Source organism: Rutidosis leptorrhynchoides, chromosome 4 (genome assembly GCF_046630445.1).
Source record: "Rutidosis leptorrhynchoides isolate AG116_Rl617_1_P2 chromosome 4, CSIRO_AGI_Rlap_v1, whole genome shotgun sequence".
Classification (NCBI taxonomy): Eukaryota; Viridiplantae; Streptophyta; class Magnoliopsida; order Asterales; family Asteraceae; genus Rutidosis; species Rutidosis leptorrhynchoides.
The window spans coordinates 465,112,150-465,127,717 of NC_092336.1; the positions used below are offsets into that span (position 1 = coordinate 465,112,150).

The window sequence follows — 15,568 nt, forward strand, 5'->3', positions numbered from 1 at the left end:
TATGTCTATTTTGTAAATCATTTATAAAACCTGCATGTATTCTCATCCCAAAAATATTAGATTTTAAAAGTAGGACTATAACTCACTTTCACAGATTTTTACTTCGTCGGGAAGTAAGACTTGGCCACTGGTTGATTCACAAACCTATAACAATATATACATATATATCAAAGTATGTTCAAAATATATTTACAACACTTTTAATATATTTTGATGTTTTAAGTTTATTAAGTCAGCTGTCCTCGTTAGTAACCTACAACTAGTTGTCCACAGTTAGATGTACAGAAATAAATCGATAAATATTATCTTGAATCAATCCACGACCCAGTGTATACGTATCTCAGTATTGATCACAACTTAAACTATATATATTTTGGAATCAACCTCAACCCTGTATAGCTAACTCCAACATTCACATATAGAGTGTCTATGGTTGTTCCGAAATATATATAGATGTGTCGACATGATAGGTCGAAACATTGTATACGTGTCTATGGTATCTCAAGATTACATAATATACAATACAAGTTGATTAATTTATGGTTGGAATAGATTTGTTACTAATTTTCACGTAGCTAAAATGAGAAAAATTATCCAATCTTGTTTTACCCATAACTTCTTCATTTTAAATCCGTTTTGAGTGAATAAAATTGCTATGATTTCATATTGAACTCTATTTTATGAATCTAAACAGAAAAAGTATAGGTTTATAGTCATAAAAATAAGTTACAAGTCATTTTTGTAAAGGTAGTCATTTCAGTCGAAAGAACGACGTCTAGATGACCATTTTAGAAAACATACTTCCACTTTGAGTTTAACCATTATTTTTGGATATAGTTTCATGTTCATAATAAAAATCATTTTCCTAGAATAACAACTTTTAAATCAAAGTTTATCATAGTTTTTAATTAACTAACCCAAAACAGCCCGCGGTGTTACTACGACGGCGTAAATCCGATTTTACGGTGTTTTTCGTGTTTCCAAGTTTTAAATCATTAAGTTAGCATATCATATAGATATAGAACATGTGTTTAGTTGATTTTAAAAATCAAGTTAGAAGGATTAACTTTTATTTGCAAACAAGTTTAGAATTAACTAAACTATGTTCTAGTGATTACAAGTTTAAACCTTCGAATAAGATAGCTTTATATGTATGAATCGAATGATGTTATGAACATCATTACTACCTTAAGTTCCTTGGATAAACCTACTGGAAAAGAGAAAAATGGATCTAGCTTCAACGGATCCTTGGATGGCTCGAAGTTCTTGAAGCAGAATCATGACACGAAAACAAGTTCAAGTAAGATCATCACTTGAAATAAGATTGTTATAGTTATAGAAATTGAACCAAAGTTTGAATATGATTATTACCTTGTATTAGAATGATAACCTACTGTAATAAATAAAGATTTCTTGAGGTTGGATGATCACCTTACAAGATTGGAAGTGAGCTAGCAAACTTGAAAGTATTCTTGATTTTATGTAACTAGAACTTGTAGAATTTATGAAGAACACTTAGAACTTGAAGATAGAACTTGAGAGAGATCAATTAGATGAAGAAAATTGAAGAATGAAAGTGTTTGTAGGTGTTTTTGGTCGTTGGTGTATGGATTAGATATAAAGGATATGTAATTTTGTTTTCATGTAAATAAGTCATGAATGATTACTCATATTTTTGTAATTTTATGAGATATTTCATGCTAGTTGCCAAATGATGGTTCCCACATGTGTTAGGTGACTCACATGGGCTGCTAAAAGCTGATCATTGGAGTATATATACCAATAGTACATACATCTAAAAGCTGTGTATTGTACGAGTACGAATACGGGTGCATACGAGTAGAATTGTTGATGAAACTGAACGAGGATGTAATTGTAAGCATTTTTGTTAAGTAGAAGTATTTTGATAAGTGTATTGAAGTCTTTCAAAAGTGTATGAATACATATTAAAACACTACATGTATATACATTTTAACTGAGTCGTTAAGTCATCGTTAGTCGTTACATGTAAATGTTGTTTTGAAACCTTTAGGTTAACGATCTTGTTGAATGTTGTTAATCCATTGTTTATTATAACAAATGAGATGTTAAATTGTTATATTATCATGATATTATGATATATAATATATCTTAGTATGATATACATACAGTTAAATGTCGTTACAACGATAATCGTTACCTATATGTCTCGTTTCGAAATCATTAAGTTAGTAGTCTTATTTTTACATATGTATTTCATTGTTAATACACTTAATAATATATTTACTTATCATTTAACATAATTAACCAAGTGTATCAATATCTTAATATGATTCATATGTACCTAGTAAGACGTTGTTATAACGATAATCGTTATATATATCGTTTTCGAGTTTCTTAAATTAATAGTCTCATTTTTATGTATATAACTCATTGTTAAAATACCTAATGAGATACATACTTATAATAAAATCATGTTAACTATATATATAACCATATATATGTCATCGTATAGTTTTTACAAGTTTTAACGTTCGTGAATCACCGGTCAACTTGGGTGGTCAATTGTCTATATGAAATCTATTTCAATTAATCAAGTCTTAACAAGTTTGATTGCTTAACATGTTGGAAACACTTAATCATGTAAATAACAATTTCGTTTAATATATATATAAACATGGAAAAGTTCGGGTCACTACAGTACCTACCCGTTAAATAAATTTCGTCCCGAAATTTTAAGCAGTTGGAGGTGTTGACGTATCTTCTGGAAATAAATGCGGGTATTTCTTCTTCATCTGATCTTCACACTCCCAGGTGAACTCGGGTCCTCTACGAGCATTCCATCAAACCTTAACAATTGGTATCTTATTTTGCTTAAGTCTTTTAACCTCACGATCCATTATTTCGACGGGTTCTTAGATGAATTGAAGTTTTTCGTTGATTTGGATTTCATCTAACGGAATAGTGAGATCTTATTTAGCAAAATATTTCTTCAAATTCGAGACGTGGAAAGTGTTATGTACAGCCGCGAGTTATTGAGGTAACTCAAGTCGGTAAGCTACTGGTCCGACACGATCAATACTCTTGAATGGTCCGATATACCTTGGATTTAATTTCCCTCGTTTACCAAATCGAACAACACCTTTCGAAGGTGCAACTTTAAGCATGACCATCTCTCCAATTTCAAATTCTATATCTTTTCTTTTAATGTCAGTGTAGCTCTTTTGTCGATCCCCCACTTCACTCCAACAAATCGAAGACCTGCATTTTCTACCATAAAGTGCTTCAAACGGCGCCATCTCAATGCTTGAATGGTAGCTGTTGTTGTAGGAAAATTCTGCTAACGGTAGATGTCGATCCCAACTGTTTTCGAAATCAATAACACATGCTCGTAGCATGTCTTCAAGCGTTTGTATAAGCCTTTCACTCTGCCCATCAGTTTGTGGATGATAGGCAGTACTCATGTCTAGACGAGTTCCTAATGCTTGCTGTAATGTCTGCCAGAATCTTGAAATAAATCTGCCATTCCTATCAGAGATAATAGAGATTGGTATTCCATGTCTGGAGACGACTTCCTTCAAATACAGTCGTGCTAACTTCTCCATCTTGTCATCTTCTCTTATTGGCAGGAAGTGTGCTGATTTGGTTAGACGATCAACTATTACCCAAATAGTATCAAAACCACTTGCAGTCCTTGGCAATTTAGTGATGAAATCCATGGTAATGTTTTCCCATTTTCATTCCGAGATTTCGGGTTGTTGAAGTAGACCTGATGGTTTCTGATGCTCAGCTTTGACCTTAGAACACGTCAAACATTCTCCTACGTATTTAGCAACATCGGCTTTCATACCCGGCCACCAAAAATGTTTCTTGAGATCCTTGTACATCTTCCCCATTCCAGGATGTATTGAGTATCTGGTTTTATGAGCATCCCTAAGTACCATTTCTCTCATATCTCCAAATTTTGGTACCCAAATCCTTTCAGCCCTATACCGGGTTCCGTCTTCCCGAATATTAAGATGCTTCTCCGATCCTTTGGGTATTTCATCCTTTAAATTTCCCTCTTTTAAAACTCCTTGTTGCGCCTCCTTTATTTGAGTAGTAAGGTTAGTGTGAATCATTATATTCATAGATTTTACTCGAATGGGTTCTCTGTCCTTTCTGCTCAAGGCGTCGGCTACCACATTTGCCTTCCCCGGGTGGTAACGAATCTCAAAGTCGTAATCATTCAACAATTCAATCCACCTACGCTGCCTCATATTCAGTTGTTTCTGATTAAATATGTGTTGAAGACTTTTGTGGTCGGTATATATAATACTTTTGACCCCATATAAGTAGTGCCTCCAAGTCTTTAATGCAAAAACAACCGCGCCTAATTCCAAATCATGCGTCGTATAATTTTGCTCGTGAATCTTCAATTGTCTAGACGCATAAGCAATCACCTTCGTCCGTTGCATTAATACACAACCTAGACCTTGCTTTGATGCGTCACAATAAATCACAAAATCATCATTCCCTTCAGGCAATGACAATATAGGTGCCGTAGTTAGCTTTTTCTTCAATAATTGAAACGCCTTCTCTTGTTCATCCTTCCATTCAAATTTCTTCTCTTTATACGTTAATACAGTCAAGGGTTTTGCTATTCTGGAAAAGTCTTGGATGAACCTTCTGTAGTAACCAGCTAGTCCTAAAAACTGGCGTATGTGTTTCGGAGTTTTCGGGGTTTCCCACTTTTCAACAGTTTCTATCTTTGCCGGATCCACCTTAATACCTTCTTTGTTCACTATGTGATCGAGGAATTGAACTTCTTCCAACCAAAATGCACACTTTGAAAACTTAGCGTACAATTCTTCCTTTCTCAATACTTCTAACACCTTTCTCAAATGTTCACCGTGTTCTTGGTCATTCTTTGAGTAAATAAGTATGTCATCAATGAAAACAATGACAAACTTGTCAAGGTATGGTCCACACACTCGGTTCATAAGGTCCATGAACACAGCTGGTGCATTAGTTAAACCAAACGGCATGACCATAAACTCGTAATGACCGTAACGTGTTCTGAAAGAAGTCTTTGGAATATCATCTTCTTTCACCCGAATTTGATGATACCCGGAACGTAAGTCAATCTTTGAATAAACAGACGAGCCTTGTAGTTGATCAAATAAGTCGTCGATTCTCGGTAGTGGGTAGCGGTTCTTGATGGTAAGTTTGTTCAACTCTCGGTAGTCGATACACAACCTGAATGTACCATCTTTCTTCTTGACAAACAAAACAGGAGCTCCCCACGGTGATGTGCTTGGTCGAATGAAACCACGCTCTAAAAGTTCTTGTAATTGGCTTTGTAGTTCTTTCATCTCGATGGGTGCGAGTCGGTAAGGAGCACGAGCTATTGGTGCAGCTCCTGGTACAAGATCTATTTGAAATTCAACGGATCGATGTGGGGGTAATCCCGGTAATTCTTTCGGAAATACATCGGGAAATTCTTTTGCAATGGGAACATCATTGATGCTCTTTTCTTCAGTTTGTACTTTCTTGACGTGTGCTAGAACAGCATAGCAACCTTTTCTTATTAGTTTTTGTGCCTTCAAATTACTAATAAGATGTAGCTTCGTGTTGCCCTTTTCTCTGTACACCATTAAGGGTTTTCCTTTTTCTCGTATAATGCGAATTGCATTTTTGTAACAAACGATCTCTGCTTTCACTTCTTTCAATCAGTCCATACCGATTATCACATCAAAACTCCCTAACTTTACTGGTATCAAATCAATCTTAAATGTTTCGCTAACCAGTTTAATTTCTCGATTCCGACATATATTATCTGCTGAAATTAATTTACCATTTGCTAATTCGAGTAAAAATTTACTATCCAAAGGCATCAATGGACAACTTAATTTAGCACAAAAATCTCTACTCATATAGCTTCTATCCGCACCCGAATCAAATAAAACGTAAGCAGATTTATTGTCAATAAGAAACGTACCCGCAACAAGCTCTGGGTCTTCCTGTGCCTCTGCCGCATTAATATTGAAAACTCTTGATAATGCTAAAAACGAACATATATTTCATAGCATTATTCCTCAAGAAAGACAAGCTTTTAGTTGCAATTGTTCTATTTAAAAGAGATATTCGTTTGAATAATAAAAGGTGAAGACAAAAGACAGATTCGACGAATTGAAGACGCAAACGACCAAAAAGCTCAAAAGTACAAAATACAATCAAAGAGGTTCCAATTATTGATAAGAAACGTCTCTAAATTACAAGAGTACAAGATTCAAAACGCAAAGTACAAGATATTAAATTGTACGCAAGGACGTTCGAAAATCCGGAACCGGGACATGAGTCAACTCTCAACGCTCGACGCAATGGACTAAAAATTACGAGTCAACTATGCACATAAATATAATATAATATATAATTAATTCTTAAAATTAATATATATATTATAATATATTTATAAATCGTCTGTAAGAAAGAAGCCAAAGGAGGGTGAGCTGTATTTTCAAACTCCACGACTCGCGGAGTTTGAAGGCAAAAGTTGCCGCGAGTCGCGGAGTACCCCTGAACTCAATTCCCTATAAAGCCAACCGAATTCTGATCATTTTCATATCTATAATATATCCATCTCTCTATCTATATACGTAATATTTATAATTTATATTTTAATTTTAATTTTAATCCTAATAATAAGGGTATGTTAGCGAATGTTGTAAGGGTGTAAGTCGAAATTCTGTCCGTGTAACGCTACGCTATTTTTAATCATTGTAAGTTATGTTCAACCTTTTTAATTTAATGTCTCGTAGCCAAGTTATTATTATGCTTATTTAATCCGAAGTAATCATGATGTTGGGCTAATTACTAAAATTGGGTAATTGGGCTTTGTACCATAATTGGGGTTTGGACAAAAGAACGACACTTGTGGAAATTAGACTATGGGCTATTAATGGGCTTTATATTTGTTTAACTAAATGATAGTTTGTTAATGTTAATATAAAGATTTACAATTGGGCGTCCCTATAAATTACCATATACACTCGATCGGACACGATGAGCGGGGTATTTATATGTACGAATAATCGTTCATTTAACCGGACACGGGAATGGATTAATAGCCACTAGAATTATTAAAACAGGGGTGAAATTATGTACAAGGACACTTGGTATAATTGATAACAAAATATTAAAACCTTGGATTACACTCAGTCAACATCCTGGTGTAATTATTAAACAAAGTATTAAAATCTTGTTACAGTTTAAGTCCCCAATTAGTTGGAATATTTAACTTCGGGTATAAGGATAATTTGACGAGGACACTCGCACCTTATATTTATGACTGATGGACTGTTATGGACAAAAACCAGACGGACATATTAAATAATCCAGGACAAAGGACAATTAACCCATGGGCATAAAATTAAAATCAACACGTCAAACATCATGGTTACGGAAGTTTAAATAAGCATAATTCTTTTATTTCATATTTTATTTCCTTTATTTTATATTTAATTGCACTTCTAATTATCGCATTTTATTTATTGTTATTGTATTTAATTGCACTTTAATTTTCGTACTTTTTAATTATCGCAAGTTTATTTTATCGCACTTTTATTTATCGCAATTTCATTATCGTTATTTAATTTACGCTTTAAATTAAGTCTTGTATTTATTTATTATTTTACATTTAGTTTTAACTGCGACTAAAGTTTTAAAATCGACAAACCGGTCATTAAACGGTAAAAACCCCCTTTATAATAATAATATTACTTATATATATATTTGTAAAAGTAAACTAATATAGCGTTAAGCTTTGTTTAAAGATTTTCTCTGTGGAACGAATCGGACTTACTAAAAACTACACTACTGTACGATTAGGTACACTGCCTATAAGTGTTGTAGCAAGGTTTAAGTATATCCATTCTCTAAATAAATAAATATCTTGTGTAAAATTGTATCATATTTAATAGTATTTCCTGCTAAAATTTAATAGTATTTTATACCCCTTAGCTTTAAACATCAAGTTATTTTTGGCGCCGCTGCCGGGGAACAATTTAGCTTAAAAGCCGGAAGCGCAACGCTAATTAAAAAAAAAAAAATATTTTTAGTTTACTTTTATTAAAATTCGTTTTTATAAAAATACGTTTTAAATATTCGAAAATATAAAAAGAAAAACAAAAATATAAGAATTTTTAAGATTTTGTTAAATATTTAAGTTTTATAAAGTTTCTTTATTTTTATATAAGTTTTATTTAAGTATTTTGTTTTTATTTAAAACATAAAAAAAACCGAAAAAAATATATATATATAAATCTAATTTTAAGATTTTTATTTATAAAATTATAAAGTAGTTCTATTTTTATTCTAGTTTTTAAAATATAAGTTTTTATTATATAAATATTTTAGATTTTAAAACAGAAAATATAAAACAGAAAAAATAAAATAAAAAAATAAAAAAGAAAAACGCGTCGAATTTCAAAACTGTACCTGAGTTGAATTTTGAAACCCCGCGACTCGCGGAGTTTGAAGCATCGAATACCGCGACTCGCGGAGCAGACCTGACACGGGTACACAGGAACCCTAATTCGCATTAATTACGGGTTTTATTAATTTTAATTAATTTTAAACCCTAATTAGTTTATTTATATTATATTGTTTAGTTTAGTTTTTATTTATTTGTTTTATTTAGTTAAATTAGTTTAAATAAAATATAAAATTAATAGTTTTAATAAATAAATAATATAAAAATAATATATTTATAAAAATTTGTAACTTTTTACAACTTTTTATATATTTTTATATTTTGTCCCTTTTTAATTGTTTTAGCGTAATATTTGTATTTTTCGCTCATATTTGGTTTTAAACTTAGTTTTTGCCATAGTTATTTTTATTTCTAGATTTTTAGGCTTTGCCGTAAAATCACTTAAGTGCTTTTTCTTTAGACTAAGATTTAAGTGCTTTAGAATTTTGCGACGCCTTTTTAAGTTTTAGTTTCTTTTTAAGTTATTTCCATTTGGGATATAGTTTTTCCTGTAAGCTTTAATATTTTTAGACGACTTTTACCTATGTATCAATTATCATTCCAATTAGTAATCTCAATTTGCGATTATAATTTTAAGTTAGTTGTAGTAATAAGGTTAGGTTAGTCAAGTGTTTTTAAGTGTTATAAGTTTCTTTTATTTTTCCGTCACCTTTTATTTTTCAACCATTTTTCTTTTTCGACCTTTTTCGACGAACTCTTTTTCTTTCTTATTTCTCGCTATTCTAGTTTTAGGACATAGATTTTTATTCTACTTCTTATCTAAATTTCTTAAAATTACGAAAATTTATTTTAAGTGGTTAAATTGATAGACATCAAAATTTTCTGGTTTGTAGTAATAGTTGGATTTGTACGTGGACCGGGTTATTGGAGCCAAACAGTCCTCAATTATATTGAGACCAAACGAATCCTGCCCCTCTGCTGCATCTTTTGGCTATTCGAAACGTGGGCAAAATTAGAAAAGTCTATTGATTGGATAACTTATTATAATTTTTCTTTCCTTTTAAAAACTAATAGGATATTCAGTGAATGCACCGAGCAAGACGTTCACCACCTTTTGTACGTTCACCACCTGTAACTAGATCAAGACATTTAGCAAATATTACCGCCGTTGATTTTTCTTTAGAATCGTCATCCAGTCGACCAAGTACTCCAGTTCAAATTTACGATAATCCATTTTTTGAACCCGACCTCACAATTGAGAATCCGAAGAATATTCAGGAACGATTCATAGACCCTGAACCACTAAACTTTCCTCCGGAACCACCAATCATTCAAACAGAGATTGTTGAGGAACGAACCATTAAATCAGAATTCTCCAGTGATTCTGATTCAACAAATTCAATTATGGAAGTAACAGAACCATTAAGTATGGAAGACCGAATGAGAGCTAAACGCACTGGCCAAGGTCACGCAATTACTCATCCAGACATTAATGCGCCATATTATGAAATCAAAGGACAAATTCTACACATGGTGACTAATCAATGCCAATTTAGTGGTGCACCGAAGGAAGATCCAAATGAACATCTACGTACCTTTAATAGGATCTGCACACTATTTAAAATCCAAGAAGTGGAGGATGAACAGATATATCTCATGTTATTTCCCTGGACTTTAAAGGGAGAAGCCAAAGATTGGTTGGAATCGTTACCTGAAGGGGCGATTGATACATGGGACGTTTTAGTTGAAAAATTTCTTAAACAATTCTTTCCTGCATCTAAAGCCGTAAGACTTCAAGGAGAAATTGTTACGTTCACACAGAAGCCAAATGAAACTCTATATGAGGCGTGGACAAGATTTGGAAAGTTATTAAGAGGATGTCCGCAACATGGTTTAGATACTTGTCAAATAGTACAAATATTCTACCAAGGATGCGACATCACTACAAGGAAAGACATAGATATAGCAGCTGGTGGTTCTATTATGAAGAAAACAGAAACTGATGCTTACAAAATTATTGATAACACTGCTTCCCACTCACATGAGTAGCACCAAGAAAAAGATATCGTTAGATCATCTAAAGCAGCTAGAGCCGATTCTAGCCATGACTTAGATTCCATTTCCGCAAAGATAGATGCTGTTGAGAGACGAATGGAAAAGACGACTAAAGATATTCACTCAATACGAATTAGTCGTGAGCAGTGTGGAGGACCACATTTGACAAAAGATTGTCTCAGTATTGAATTAACAATGGAACAAAGAGAGAATATTTCATACATAAACCAAAGGCCTGGAAATAATTATCAGAATAATTATCAACCGCCAAGACCTATTTACAATCAAAACCAGAATTATAACCGAAATATTCCATACAACAACCAACAAGGTCCTAGCAATCAACAAGTATCCAATAATACTTATAACCAGCAAAGACCTAATTTTCAAAACAAACCACCACAACAAACCGATGATAAAAAGCCGAATTTAGAAGATATGATGACGAAGCTAGTTGAAACTCAAACGCAGTTTTTCACATCTCAGAAACAAACTAATGAACAAAATGCTCAAGCATTTAGAAATCAACAAGCTTCTATTCAAAATCTGGAACAAGAAGTAAGTAACCTAGCAAGGTTAATAGGTGAAAGAAAACCGGGAAGTCTACCTAGTGATACAAATGCTAACCCCCAGAATGAAACAGCTAAAGCCATTACCACAAGAAGTGGTACAACACTTAAACCACCTGAAATACTTGTAACTTCTGATGAAGCTATTCCTACTCCACAAGAACCACAACCTGATCAAGATAAGGAAAAAGAACCGGTAGTTAAAAAGGTTAATGAAGATAACACAGTTAAGGCTAAACCTTATGTTAAACCATACCAACCACCACTTCCTTACCCGAGTAAAATGAAGAAAGAGAAACTTGAAGCCGAGCAATCCAAATTCTTGGATATGTTTAAACAGATAAATGTAAATCTTCCTTTCATTGATGTGATTTCAGGAATGCCTAGATATGCTAAATTCTTGAAAGATCTAATCTCAAATAGAAAGAAAATGGAAGAACTCTCGGCTGTTACCATGAATGCTAATTGTTCAGCAGTGCTGTTGAATAAGATACCAGAAAAATTATCTGATCCAGGAAGTTTCACAATTCCATGTTTTCTGGGTAGTCTTAGTTCAATAGAAGTATTGGCAGACTTAGGTGCTAGTATAAATTTAATGCCGTATTCACTATACGCTAAACTAGACCTTGGAGAATTGAAACCAACCAGAATAAGCATACAACTAGCCGATAGATCAATAAAATATCCTAGAGGGATAATGGAGAACATGCTAGTTAAAGTTGGTACTTTAGTATTTCCAGTAGATTTTGTTGTTCTGGACATGGAAGAAGATTCTCAAGTTCCTCTCATATTAGGAAGACCATTCTTAAATACGGCTAAAGCAATGATAGACGTGTTCGGTAAGAAATTGACCCTAAGTATAGAGGATGAGAGTGTTACCTTTTCAGTTGATAGAGCAATGCAACAACCACAATCTGCAGATGATACATGTTATTATATTCAAACTATAGATGCACATGCAGAATTATTAGAAGAATTTCCAGAATTACAAGGAACAGGAGAATGTTCTTTAGGAGAAGGTAATGAACCAATTGATGAAGCTGAAATGTTAGCTACACTTATAGCTAATGGATATGAACTAACAACAGAAGAAATTCAAATGCTAAAAGAAGAAGACAGATATCGATACAAATCATCGATAGAAGAACCACCGAAATTAGAGTTAAAGCCACTTCCAAACCATTTGGAATACGCTTATTTACATGGTGAATCTGAATTACCTGTAATAATATCGTCTTCTCTTACTGAAAATGAGAAATCACAACTCATTTCTGTGTTGAAAGCTCATAAACCAGCCATTGCATGGAAGATTCATGATATTAAAGGAATAAGTCCTTCGTATTGCACACATAAAATCCTTATGGAAGAAGGTCATAAAACGTATGTGCAACGCCAACGAAGACTAAATCCTAATATGCAAGATGTAGTTAAGAAAGAGATTATTAAACTGCTAGATGCAGGGCTAATTTATCCAATTTCTGATAGTCCATGGGTAAGCCCAGTTCAATGCGTGCCTAAGAAGGGTGGCATGACTGTCATTACAAATGAGAAAAATGAGCTTATTCCTACTAGGACTGTAACAGGATGGCGTGTGTGTATTGATTATAGAAAATTAAATGACGCCACCAGAAAAGATCACTTTCCCTTACCTTTCATAGATCAAATGTTGGAAAGATTAGCCGGAAATAGTTACTATTATTTTCTAGATGGATTTTCCGGATATTTTCAAATTCCAATAGCACCCGAAGATCAAGAGAAAACCACATTCACGTGCCCTTATGGTACTTTTGCTTACAAACGCATGCCATTTGGACTTTGTAACGCCCCTGCAACCTTTCAAAGGTGTATGATGGTGATTTTTCACGACATGATAGAAGAATGCATGGAAGTTTTCATGGATGACTTTTCAGTCTTCAGTGATACATTTGAATCATGTCTAGTTAATCTGGAACGAATGCTTATTAGATGCGAACAATCAAATCTAGTACTTAATTGGGAGAAATGCAATTTCATGGTTAAAGAAGGCATCGTTCTTGGTCATAAAATTTCAAAAGAAGTAATTGAAGTGGATAGAGCTAAAGTAGATGTAATTGCTAAACTTCCACATCCCACCAATGTTAGAGGAGTTAGGAGTTTTCTAGGGCATGCCGGTTTTTACCGACGTTTCATAAAAGATTTTTCTAAAATTGCCACTCCTATGAATAAACTCCTAGAAAAGGATGCTCCATTCATCTTTTCAGATGAGTGTATCAAATCTTTTAATATTCTTAAAGAGAAACTCACTAATGCGCCGATCATGATAACACCAAATTGGAATCTACCATTTGAACTAATGTGCGATGCAAGTGATTTTGCAATGGGAGCCGTTTTAGGACAAAGGATTGAAAAATGATTTCAACCTATATATTATGCTAGTAAGATGTTACAAGGAGCACAAACGAACTATACAACTACTGAAAAAGAACTCCTTGCTATTGTCTTTGCTTTTGACAAATTTCGATCATATCTCATTCTAGCAAAAACGGTGGTTTATACCGACCATTCTGCTCTTAGATACCTATTTTCAAAACAAGATGCTAAACCAAGATTAATCCGTTGGATCTTACTCTTACAAGAGTTTGATATTGAAATCCGAGATAAAAGAGGAGCAGAAAATCTCGCCGCTGATCATCTTTCTCGTCTTGAAAATCCCGAATTAGAAGTTCTAAATGAATCGGCCATACAAGACAACTTTCCTGATGAATATCTATTGAAGATAGATTATAATGAAATCCCATGGTTTGCAGACTATGCAAACTATTTAGTATGTGGATTCCTTGAAAAAGGATTATCGTACCAAAAACGAAAGAAATTCTTCAGTGATATAAAACACTATTTTTGGGAAGATCCACTTCTGTTTAAAAGTTGTCCCGATGGAATAATACGCCGATGTGTATTTGGAAATGAAGCTAGTAAAATTTTAAACCATTGTCACACAGGACCAACAGGAGGGCATTATGGGCCTCAACTAACAGCAAGAAAAGTTTATGATGCTGGATTCTATTGGCCTACAATTTACAAAGACACACACCTTCTTTGCAAATCCTGTGATGCTTGTCAAAGGGCCGGAAAAATAAGTCAACGTGATGAAATGCCACAAAATGTCATCCAAGTATGTGAAGTATTTGACATTTGGGGTATTGACTTTATGGGTCCATTTCCAAAATCTCATAATAATCTATATATACTCGTAGCCATTGATTATGTATCTAAATGGGCGGAAGCACAAGCTCTCCCAACTAACGATGCACGAGTTGTAGTCAACTTTTTAAAACGTCTTTTTGCAAGGTTTGGAACACCGAAAGCTTTAATAAGTGATCGGGGTACTCATTTCTGTAATAATCAACTTGAGAAAGTTCTTAAAAGATAAGGAGTAACTCATAAAATCTCCACCGCATATCATCCACAAACAAGTGGAGAAGTTGAAAATACCAACCGAGCTTTAAAACGTATTCTAAAGAAAACCGTAGGATCAAATCCGAAGGAATGGTCCATTAAATTGGAGGATGCACTCTGGGCTTTTAGAACAGCCTACAAAACTCCAATTGGAACCACACCTTTTAGACTTGTTTATGGAAAAGCATGTCATCTTCCAGTAGAAATTGAACACAAAGCATTTTGGGCTTTGAAGACATGTAATCTTGATTTACATGAAGCTGGACGTCTACGGTTAAGTCAACTAAACGAATTAGAAGAATTAAGACATGAAGCATACGAAAATTCGTTAATCTATAAAGAAAGAACGAAGAAATGGCATGATAAAAGAATCAGAAGTTCAAAAGAATTTAAAGAAGGAGACAGAGTTCTTCTTTTCAATTCACGATTCAAGCTATTTCCTGGAAAATTGAAATCAAGATGGTCTGGACCATTCATAGTCAAAAGAGTTTTCCCATACGGAACGATAGAATTAATAAATTCAAATGGAATTGAATTTAAAGTTAATGGTCACAGAGTTAAACACTACATAGATAGTCCGATGGAAGTCGACAACGAAGTTAATCACAATTTCGACACCACATCTAACTAAGTGTGGGGAGAATCAAGTCTTTAAAGGATAATATGTATTTCTGTTAGAGTTAGATTGTCTGTTTTCATGTAGTTCTCGAAAATGGAACCCGAATGGTCTTTCCCTAGCAGACCCTAAAGAACTAGTCTTCTCCCCCCATTCTGAATTTTTATTTTTTTTAGGAAATGAAGACTGCCTGTGAACTAAACCATGGTCTAATGCTACACGCTTTGATAACTAAACGTAATAATACTTCTGAGTGAAATAGTATCAGTAATCAGAGAAAGATTGGACGGAGTTAGAAAAGAATCCAGATGCGAAGATAATAAGTTACAATTTGGTAAAGGAAAATCAAAATCCGCAGCGAAAAGAAGAGCACGACACCTAGAAAGATGTCACAAATGCGAAAAATGGTCACATGGAGGTAAATGTTCAAATAATAAAACC

At 33.6% G+C, this 15,568-nt stretch overlaps 1 pseudogene; it reads left to right on the top strand.

The window, feature by feature from the left end:
* The window catches only part of LOC139842253 (uncharacterized), a 191,922-nt pseudogene that overhangs the window by 109,472 nt on the left and 66,882 nt on the right, over nucleotides 1-15,568 (top strand).